Consider the following 12,123-nt stretch of genomic DNA (forward strand, 5'->3'; position numbering starts at 1 on the left):
TATATATATACCCCCCACATCATAGATAAACTGTACATTACAGCAAAAAGTATCTTAATTTAGTATTTAATAGATTTCTATTCAATTATTTTAAAAAATCTAAAATGAATGTGCATGCAGGAACGTATACGGAATAAAATACAGAAGCGAGCTCATCCAAGCATCACCTCTTACAACAGTACACTCTTGTTTTTTATGTCTTTAGATTGAAAAATAACACTCGGGTCTCATTTAATTACTCTCGACCTGATGCTTGTTAAACACCATCACAATTTTCTATTAAATATCTATTAAATAAAATATATTTTAATTTAGTTCATTGTCTAGTTTTGAGGTTTGAAAAGAACTATGCAGGCATAAAGATCAGCAATAAAAAGTGACTGTAATCAAAAGAAATGGGTAACATAACATAAGAAGAGAAGAATGTGCAATGCTCATTTTTCATGTTTTATAAGGTATGAAATTAAACACAGCGCAATAAAGGGAATATCATCATAAGCAAAGAAACAAGAACAACTATTTTAAAATTACCTCCGACTCTCGCACTGAATGTACTGTGAGAAGGTTTTCATTGACATTCTTTAATTACATAATAAAATTGGCAATATAATACTTAGGGCAATTACAACATCTGGGAAATGAGCTTGTCCTGGCAGTAATGTAGTCCTGGATGTGCACTTAGCTCAAGGTGTCTCTTAAAAAAAGTTCCAATTCATGATAAACACTATTCATCTTATAGACAGATGAAACCAAAGTCGTGCAAGGCCTCAAACAACAAGAGTGCTAATCTAGACAAGAGACAAGTCAACAAGTATCCAATCAAAAAGGAAAAAAAAAAGTATTCTGGATGGAAAATGCTCTGTCTGCACTGGAGACCAGACATGAAAAAACTAACCCAATCAAATGGGTTTTCAGGTGGCACAGGAATAATAAAAGTGTGCCCAAAATGCTTTAAAAATGTAATTTATTCTCAGACACCTTGCAATGCCTGGTACGGTAATATGTCAAAATAGGCCCTGTCAGCCAGTCTGCTCTTGAGGTCCCCACTCAGACCCAGAAGGGACCGGGGGACCTGAGCTGCGGGATACCAGTGGGGGAGGTGAGAGCATGTTACTTTTTTCATCGTCCCCAGTAATGCGCAGGGATGCTACACAAGCTTGTCAGTTGTCAGTTTCCCAAGGACACAAACCATCCCCTCAGGTTAACATTAACCATTACTTCTGTTCTTGATAAGGGACAAAAATAGGAAAAGAGAAACATTCAGAAAATACAGCAAAATTATTTTACCCAACATCACATAAATCTGACATCTTGACTATACTGTATAAAGTAAAATAAATTTACTTTAGTTGGCTGCTGCTTGTCATGTCTCACCCTGGAAATAGAGATGCTTAGTATATCATAGTGTCCACTTTGACAGAATGGTCTCCATAAGGTGTTCCACTGTTGAGACTGCTAGTAATCATGCTTTCCCTACAGAAGGATGTGGTGGCAAGAATTTGATTACCCTACTCTGTCACCCCAGAGACAATTAAGTATTACAATGTCCTCTTCTTAATCAATGAGTTCTACTGTGTGCTATGCTCCTGTGCTACAAAGTAAGGCCTCAGTCAGTATTGTGGTCCTCATATTGCAACCAAAACCAGGAGTGGATTAAAAACATAGAAAGGATCTGTTCACACAATGTTGAAATTGAGTTGATGGCTGCCATATAACAGTAAATAACTGCCATTATTTCAATATAACTGCCGTTGTTTTAAAATAACAGCAACTATTTGCCATTAAATGACGGCCATCCACTCAATTACAACTCAATTATTATGTGAACAGATCCTTTCTGTGTTTTCAATCCACTCCTGGTTTTGGTTGCTATGAGGATCTGACTTGAGGACCAAATACAGCCTCAAATATACGTAGTGTGAACATAGCCTCAAGCTGTTAAAAACCATGAAAAATGTGATTCAGACAATGTTTCTACATGTAGAGAAATGCATGTGGCCGAAACCACTCTCTCCCACGCTCCCCAAGATGGGGCGTCTTCAGGTTTAGTGCCTAGGGCAGTAGCAGCTGTTAATACGGCCCTGTCTGTAGCACTGTATGTTGAGTCTGGACTCAAGTTACAATGGTCCGGAAAGACCACTGTATGTTAAAAATATTGTAACCGGGGCTTCTGTAACTTGAGGTTCTATTTCTGCATCTGAAAAATGGTATAAAATGGTTGTGAACAAACAACAAATGTGGAAAAAATAAAGACCCCTCCCCATACTGCAAAATTATTAAAATAGCAAAAATGATAAATGCTTTTATACATGCTCAGGGTGTTTTCAGGAATTGATAGCAACTGGGTAAGTGAACTCTAGTGTACAATGATGGCAGGCAAGGAATATTTGAAGAGGAGCATTCCAAATTCCAACAACATGATAGTTATTCCAGTAATTATGAGTCAAGACATTTATAGAATTTACACTACCTATACATTATGTAGGATTCATGTTACACACTTCTGTTTAACTCCCAATACAAATCTAAAACAAAGCTACTCATTGTTAACACTAATTCTAGTTACAGTTAATGTTATCCCATAAATTTGCTCCATTAGAAGGACTGAAAGGTTTTAAATATTTTTCTAGAACATAAAAATATTTTTTTTCCTTATTTTTTGCTTCCTCAGCCTTTTCACAGGAAAAAGCTATTTCTCTTGTCTGCTCTGTGGTGGACAGATCACTATGCAGATACGTAGCTGTGAGGAAAGTGACTGAGCATGTGTGTCCTCCAGCACTGAGCTCGTTAGCTGGACATGCACTTTGCTATACACTGCTATACATAGAGAATAACAAGCCCTGATGGGAATACCTCTTTAATAATGCCCCCCTGCTCTCATGTAATATCCTCACTGAGCCCTCATAGAATATTAATGCCGAATGTGGTCCCATACTATCTTTGTCCCCACATAGTAATAATACCCAATGTGCCTCAATGTAGTAATAATGTCCCTTTTGCCATCATATATTAATAATGCCCCTCTGTTCCCCACACATTAATATTGTCTCCTGTGCCCCCATATAGTAACTAGATTTGCATTTCCAGGGAAATACATAGTGCTTGAAAAATCACCCCTTTAACAGTGACTTCCTTTTAAGAAAAACTTTAACCCTGGGAACCATCCCTTTAAGAGCGACTTAGGTCCCTTTAAGAGCAACTTGGGTCCCTTTAAGAGCGACTTGGGTCCCTTTAAGAGCGACTTGGGTCCCATCCTTTAAGAGCGACATGGGTCCCGCCCCTTTAAGAGCGAAATGGGTTCCATCCCTTTAAGAGCGACTTGGATCCCTTTAAGAGCGACTTGGGTCCTTTTAAGAGCAACTTGGGTCCCTTTAAGAACGACGTGAGTGCCTTTAAGAGTGACATGCATCCCGTCCCTTTTTAAGAGTGACTTAGGCCCCTTTAAGTGCGACTTGGCTCCCTTTAAGGGTGACTTGGGTCCCTTTAAGGGCGACTTGGGTCCCATCCCTTTAAGAGCAACATGGGTCTCTTTAAGAGCAACTTGAGCGTGATCTGGAGAGGGAGGGGCTATCTTGGAGGGGGAACGGTCAGCGGGAGGAGGCAACAAGGCCACTGAATCTCCCCATAGACGCTGTGGTCGCATCGACCGGGGCATCTATGGGGTTAACTGCCCGGGGGGAGCGCGGCTCCCCTCGGGCAGTGGCAGCAGGAGGAGGCTGTGTGACACAGCCTCCTCCTGCTTCCTGATCGCATCTAGGGACAGCGGGTGGAGGCAGGGAAAGCATGACGTTCCTGGAACGTCATGTTGCGGGAACTACCTGCTTTACATGACGTTTCAGGAACGTCATTTTGCGGCATGGGGTTAAGAGCGGCTCCGCTACTTATAATGGTAAAAATCATTGCTCGGATACTATGACAATCCAACACCCTGCTCTGCACTGATGAGGGTCAAAAACCCGAAATAGCTATCTGCAGATGGGAAATCTTTCCTTTTGGAGAGATAGTTTGGCTTGGCATAAAATCTCCAGTCAATGTTCTAAGGCTCCTTGACTGAGCAAGACTTGACTTGAAGGGATATCTCTTTGCTTAAGAGGTGTGAGAGCTACTTTGCATATTCTTTCTTCCCAGAATTCCTAGTGGAGCAGCAATGGTCTGTAAGTCTCCACACGTCCTTGAGACGGGCTCTCCTTAACGAGAGTCATTACCCCTTTGACCCACGTCAATAGACCTCTCACTAGCCAGCCAACACCCTGCTCTGCACTGATGAGGGTCAAAAACCCGAAATAGCTATCTGCAGATGGGAAATCTTTCCTTTTGGAGAGATAGTTTGGCTTGGCATAAAATCTCCAGTCAATGTTCTAAGGCTCCTTGACTGAGCAAGACTTGACTTGAAGGGATATCTCTTTGCTTAAGAGGTGTGAGAGCTACTTTGCATATTCTTGCATCCCAGAATTCCTAGTGGAGCAGTAATGGTCTGTAAGTCTCCACACGTCCTTGAGACGGGCTCTCCTTAACGAGAGTCATTACCCCTTTGACCCACGTCAATAGACCTCTCACTAGCCAGCCAACACCCTGCTCTGCACTGATGAGGGTCAAAAACCCGAAATAGCTATCTGCAGATGGGAAATCTTTCCTTTTGGAGAGATAGTTTGGCTTGGCATAAAATCTCCAGTCAATGTTCTAAGGCTCCTTGACTGAGCAAGACTTGACTTGAAGGGATATCTCTTTGCTTAAGAGGTGTGAGAGCTACTTTGCATATTCTTTCTTCCCAGAATTCCTAGTGGAGCAGCAATGGTCTGTAAGTCTCCACACGTCCTTGAGACGGGCTCTCCTTAACGAGAGTCATTACCCCTTTGACCCACGTCAATAGACCTCTCACTAGCCAGCCAACACCCTGCTCTGCACTGATGAGGGTCAATAACCCGAAATAGCTATCTGCAGATTTTTTTTTTTTTTTTTTTTTTACTGAGAGTCCGAGGAGCGTGCTCTCACCCAAGTGCACAAAAAGGTGCAGACGTGCCACACAAAAAAGTGCAACAAGGATGCGGTCTATCGCAAGCCCACTCTAAAAAGAGATGGGCCCCCAACCAACCACATTCCCTCCCCTTCCGGGCCAGAAGGCACCTGCAAAGGTTCGGGACAAATATCCTCTCACTGCCGAAGCAGAGAGAGGGCCAATGCCGCTCACAGCAACCACCCTAGCGTTAGCTAAGGCGTTCGCCGATGAGCAGCCGTACCAAACGGTTTGGCTATCTCCCGAAGGAGACCCAGGGGTGCAGGGAGGCAAGGAACCTGATGGCCACACATGCCTCCCCTAGACCTCTAGGGGGACACCCAAAAGGGCGACCGCAACCTAGAAAATCCTTGTGACAAAACACACGTGAAAAGTGAACACACAGTGACAAAAATTAAATTAAATAAATAAAGATGTGTGCTGTGTGATACAGCCCGGACATCCGGCCGGATCTATAAAAATTACCCATAGCTCTCAACAGCCGGAGACCGGAAAGCTAAAGGTGAGTGTGCTCAAGGGGTGATAGTGAAGTACCGTGCTAAGTGCTTTCACTCAGTGGGATCCCATCTCCAGTGAGTTACGGCACCCTGGGGTCACCACTCCCAGGGCACTTCTGGCACCTCGGCTCTCAGCCCCCTCGAGCCCCTGGCACAGATCCGGAGGGTCATGGCATCTTGCACCGGCTGACTTGCCGCGCCAGCCACCTGCTCAACCCTTATTCCCTCCGTGTGTTTCCCTGCTCTCTCACGAGCGGTACTACACTTGATCTTAGCCAAAAGGCCGAGAAGCGATCTGCAGATGGGAAATCTTTCCTTTTGGAGAGATAGTTTGGCTTGGCATAAAATCTCCAGTCAATGTTCTAAGGCTCCTTGACTGAGCAAGACTTGACTTGAAGGGATATCTCTTTGCTTAAGAGGTGTGAGAGCTACTTTGCATATTCTTTCTTCCCAGAATTCCTAGTGGAGCAGCAATGGTCTGTAAGTCTCCACACGTCCTTGAGACGGGCTCTCCTTAACGAGAGTCATTACCCCTTTGACCCAAGTCAATAGACCTCTCACTAGCCAGCCAACACCCTGCTCTGCACTGATGAGGGTCAAAAACCCGAAAGATAGTTTTGCTTGGCATAAAATCTCCAGTCAATGTTCTAAGGCTCCTTGACTGAGCAAGACTTGACTTGAAGGGATATCTCTTTGCTTAAGAGGTGTGAGAGCTACTTTGCATAATCTTATTCATGTCAGTAAGACCAAATCGTTAAGGACCTTCCATCTTCTACATCTTCTATTGGCCAATAGTGGACATGTGACTGTGTGGATGTTGTGAGGAATTGACTGACAAGACTTTAGAATTCCTATTGGCTGCTATATTTCAGCTATTTGCATATGTGCTATGATTGGCTGTCAGCGTTTACAGGGTCGCCATTATTTCCTATGGGCCATTATTTTCTATGGGAAATTAGCGATCTTTAAACGTAAATTTCTTAAAAACGACAAATCCGATTGGAACCAAAAATAGATAGCACACCTCTCACCGCAGAGTCCGTGCACAAAGCAGTTCGGGCTATATTAATCACAGAAAAATGGCTGGAAGAAGAAACAGAAGAAGAATACAGATTACAATATAGTGCTTTTTCAAGCACTATAGTAATGCTCCCCTGTGCCCCTATAATGTGGTAGTAATGTCCCCTGTGCCTCCATATGTAAAAATATTCTGTTGCCCCATACAATAATAATACCCCTGTGTAATAATGCCTTTGTAAACTCACATATAGTACTAATTCTCCCCTGTGCTTCCCTATATAGTAATAATGTCCCTGCCCCCATACATTAATAATGTGCCCTGTGCATTCAAATAGTAATAATGTGCCCATAGGTCCCATCATTGAAATAATGCCTCCCCCGTGCCTACATACAGTGTTAATGTGCCCTGTGTCTCCAAAGAGTAATAATGTCCCCTTAGGCCCCTGAAGAGTTATATTGTCCCCTTGTGCCTCGAATATACTCAACAATGTCCCCCTGTACCCCCATACAATAGCCATTAGTCCCCATAGTAACAGTGGCCCTTATATAGTAATAATGCCCCTTAAGCCTCCCCCTCCAGTGATAATGTCTCCCTGTACAAAAAATGCCTGTAATTGGATTCTCAGACCATTCTACTAAGCTAAGCACTCCACTTACATTTTTTTTTTTTTGCTTCACGCTGGAGTGTTAAAATGAAAGATACCATTAAAAAGTAGAAATCGATGCAAAAAAAACATGACCTTATACTGCATTTTTTTATGAAAATATAAAAGAGCTACTAGCATCATCCTTAAAGGGGTATCCTTATCTCAACTAATATACCATAGGGCTCAACAAGTTTAATATTTTTGTAAATACATTCATTTCACTAACTTGCCTCCTCCTGATATGCTGCTCTTTTCTTCTCATTGTTGACAGCTCGTCGTCAAAGTTACTGAACACCACTCTGCTCTAAAAACAGTGGTTTGGCTGGTGTATATAGAGCTATAATGTAGACATATCGAGAGATAAAATATATATATATATATGGATACTATATCTATATTCACCAGCCAAACCACTATTTTTAGAGCAGAGTGGAGATCTGTATCCTTGAAAATGAGCTGTCAATAATGTAACAAAAAGAGCAGCATATCAGATATAGGTAAGTTTGCTAAATAAATGTATTTGCAAAAAATTTTTACTTGATGCACCATAAAATAAGTATTTTATATTTTATTTGGTCACCATGTTGCAAAATTGTAGGAATGACAAAAACACAAACACAGCATCAAATGTACATTGCACAACTTATGAGATTCTGCAACATTTTTGCAAATAAAAGCACAAATGGTTAATACAAACACAGTAATTCCAAATTCTACCATTTGTATGAAGGGCCCCTGTCAGTCTACAGCAGTTCTTGTACTTTCTGTTGTCATCCTGTTTTATCCTTCCCACATCTCTCCTTTTCTCTCTCTCTCCTAAATCTCTAAACACTTTGCCAACACTGTAATAGCTCGGAAATAGTCTTGTACCAGACATAAAACTCACACATAATAAACATGGAGTAGAGATTCAAGATGCACAATCTTCTGAAATTATTAACACATAAGATATGTTTATGTTATATTGGGTGTTGATGTTTAACTTCCTTTCAGGTCAAAGGACAAGTTATTCAATTTGGCCATATTCTCTGTGAAACCAGTCTAGCGTTAAAGATGATTTTCGGCCAAAATGTCAGGGTACTTATAGCTAAATCAGACATTTATTTCTCAGCCGGTTAATTAAAATCTCTGTTTGTAGTAGTATGACAACATTATCGTTTGGCTTTCTAGCCAAGCAGATGATTTTTTGCAGCTTTTATGCAATCAAGCTTTCATATGCGTCTTTATTCCTAAACACCAGATCTTCACATGGAGTTTTGTTTTCATTGAATTTTTTTTCTTGCATAACTTTGAAATGATACTAATAAATTGTGGAAGCAATTCATTGATAGGTCTTAGTTATTGATGAGACAAAATGTCATGATGTGAATTATACATGGGCATTATACTGTGGCCATAAAGCAAAGAAAATGTTTATTAATTGTCAGTTTGTATTAATTTTGTTTATTAAAAATATGTCCAGGAACATTTGTAACATTTGAATCTCTCTGTAGAACTCAACTTAAAGTGAATGTACCATCAGGGCCATTGCTTTTTTTCTTTTACACGAGCTGATCAGCTTGGGATCCCGGTGGCACAGTTCTTTTTTTGAAAGGCCACCTGGCTCCTGCACTTAGCACTGTCCTTTTGTTGTGCAACGGCCTGGCTCTATGTACTGGATGCAGGCCCACTGCCCTTAGAGTGACGATATCCCCTCTGTGATGTGGATCCATTAGAATGAATGGAGCTGCATCACATAGGATAGGGGATATGGTCACACTGAGGGTGGCAGGCCCGCCTCCAGTGCATACAGCCGAGCCAATGCACAGCAAAAGAACAGTGCAAAGCATGGGAACTGGGCGACCTTTCAAAAGAGCACTGCGCCACAGGGATTCCTGAACCAGCTTATGTAAACAGAAAAAAAGCAATGTACATTATGGTACATTCGCTTAAAATAAGGTTCTGGGTAGGAGCAGCGCATACAGAAACTATGTAGAACCGATTTCAGGGGACTGAACCAGCATTGGGCTGTTTGGCAGTAGCACACTCACAGGGACTTTCTTACCCACAGCTGACTGGCTAATCACAGCACCTACACTTTACTGCGATGTCATCACATAGTGCTGGCGAAATGCATTAGAATGAACAGACTGGTACTGTGCTGGGGATAAAATATAGTACACTAGCATAGATAGCATGGGGAAAGAAAAGGAGGTTATTGATTCACTGGCTTTGCAAGGTAAGCATACAAGCAGAAACAACAGCAGTACAGCATGGAAGGGGTAATACTAAGAACTGAACTACTACTGCTGCTGCTGATATCAATGAGCTAAGGCGAGAGCAGAGAGGGGATTATACTCCAGATGTAACAATGTACACATATAGTAGTAAGAACACAAGGGACAGCTGTCCAAAACTTTATTTGATCAGAGAGAAAGGAACAAGGGTGGCTCTGTCCAAAATACATCTGTGTTATTTAAAGGAGTACTCGAGCAGTATAAAACTTTTTAAATGTAGCCCGCCACTTCTGAGAAAGATTTGTGTGAGCAGTGGCTTCCCGTTCAGCCAATGAGTGACAGGACAAAGCTGCAGCCACTAATCACCCTAACAACAAAAAATAACCACCACCAGAAATTCTTTAAATAAACTACTGCGAAATATATTCCTATGGGTAACAAATATAAACGGTTAAAATCCAATCCCACATGGCTTACAACCGAGGTTAGAAGGGCTATAAATGAGAAAAAGGGGTTTTCAAAAAATACTAATCAGAGGGGTCAGCAGTAGCCTTTAAACATTACAAAGAAGTCAACAAAACCTGTAAAAATGTACTAAAAGCAGCAAAAATTCACAATGAAAGGCAGGTAGCCATAGACAGCAAAAGAAACCCCCCAAAATTCTTCAAATATATTAATGCAAAAAAAACAAGGTCAGAGCATGTAGGACCCCTAAATAATGGAGTTAATAACTGGGGATCAGGAGAAAGCTGAGTTACTTAATGGGTTCTTCAGCTCTGTATATACAAAAGAAGAGGATGGAGCTGCGGTGGGCGGGGCCAGTGCTGAGGTGGGTGGGGCCAGTGCTGCTAACACGTGTAATTTACTGAACTGGTTTACTATAGATATGGTCCAAGATAAATTAAATAAACTCAATGTAACCAAAGCTCCAGGGCCTGATAGATTACACCCCAGAGTTCTTGGAGAACTCAGTTCTGTAATTTCTTTACCCTTGTATGAAATGGTATTGTGCCTAGGGACTGGCAAAAGGCAAATCTTGTGCCGATCTTCAAAAAGGGCTCTTGAACTTCCCCAGGTAACTATAGACCCATAAGCTTAACGTCCATTGTGGGGAAACTATTTGAGGGGCTTATAAGGGACTACATCCAGGAATATGTAGTGGCTAATAGTATTATAAGTGATAACCAGCATGGTTTTACTAAGGACAGAAGCTGTCAAACCAACCTAATATGTTTCTATGAAGAGGTAAGTAGAAGCCTGGATGAGGGCACGGCTGTGGATATCGTGTACCTGGATTTTGCAAAAGCGTTTGACACAGTTCCTCATGGACGTCTGATGGGTAAGTTAAAGTCTATCGGTTTGGAAAGTTTAATGTGTAACTGGATTGAAAACTGGCTTAATAATTGTACCCAGAGAGTGGTGGTCAATGATTCCTACTCCGAATGGTCCCCGGTAATAAGTGGTGTACCCCAAGGGTCAGTACTGGGCCCCCTTCTGTTTAACTTGTTTATTAATGATATTGAGAATGGAATTAACAGAAATGTTTCTATCTTTGCAGATGACACCAAGCTTTGTAGTACAGTACAGTCTATGGAGAATGTGCAGATGTTACAGGATGACTTAGACACACTGAGTGCTTGGGCGTCCACTTGGCAAATGAGGTTCAATGTGGATAAATGTAAAGTTATGCACCTGGGTACTAATAACCCACATGCATCATATGTCCTGGGGGGAGTTACTCTGGGAGAGTCACTGATAGAGAAGGATCTGGGTGTACTTGTAGATAATAGACTACAGAACAGCACACAATGTCAGTCAGCGGCTTCTAAGGCCAGCAGGATATTGTCATGCATTAAAACAGGCATGGACTCATGGGAGAGGGATATAATATTACCGCTTTATAAAGCTTTGGTGCGGCCTCATCTGGAGTATGCTGTCCAGTTTTGGAACCCGATTCATACAAAGTCGGGCAACTAAACTAATAAGGGGAATGGAGCATCTTAGTTATGAGGAGAGATTAAAAGAATTACATTTGTTTAGTCTGGAGAAGAGACGTTTAAGGGGAGATATGATTAATTTATTTAAATATATAAATGGCCCCTACAAGAAATATAGGGAAAAGATGTTCCAGGTAAAACCCCCTCAAAAGGTCAAGGGGGCATTGCCTCCGCCTAGAGAAAAAAAGGTTCAATCTCCTGAGGCGACAAGCCTTCTTTACCATGAGAACTGTGAATCTGTGGAACAGTCTACCACAGGATCTGGTCACAACAAAAACAGTAGAGAGCGTCAAAACCGGCCTAGACAAGTTCTTAGAGCAAAATAATATAAATGCATATGTATAGAACCTATCACCCCTCCCCCTTTCCTGTATCCATCCCCTCCTTGGACAGGTGTCTTTTTTCAACCGTATTAACTATGTAACTATGTTTAACATAAAAACTTGGTTTAAACAATTGTTTACTTTCTGATGACACATTCCCTTGAAAGTGTGTTAAACTGAATCTAAGAGACCAAATATTGTCTACTTGGTTCTTCAAGTATGAGGTACAAAATGGCGATTGTTCACAGCTCCTTTGTGTAATCATTAATAATAGTTTGATCAACCTTATCATATCTAAAATATTGTATTAGTCACTCCCTTTTTCCCTACTCCTCTTTTACTGATCAGATCAGACCACCCAATGCAAAGACCTGTCTCTTCATATTCAGAAATACTGCTCTTAGATTAT

The 12,123-nt window shown here is 41.5% G+C and overlaps 1 protein-coding gene across 1 annotated transcript in view; it reads right to left on the reverse strand.

The window, feature by feature from the left end:
• Positions 1-12,123, reverse strand: part of CCDC73 (coiled-coil domain containing 73) — a 76,137-nt gene that overhangs the window by 34,124 nt on the left and 29,890 nt on the right. The window lies entirely within an intron of this gene.

This window comes from Dendropsophus ebraccatus, chromosome 4 (genome assembly GCF_027789765.1).
Source record: "Dendropsophus ebraccatus isolate aDenEbr1 chromosome 4, aDenEbr1.pat, whole genome shotgun sequence".
Taxonomy (NCBI): Eukaryota; Metazoa; Chordata; class Amphibia; order Anura; family Hylidae; genus Dendropsophus; species Dendropsophus ebraccatus.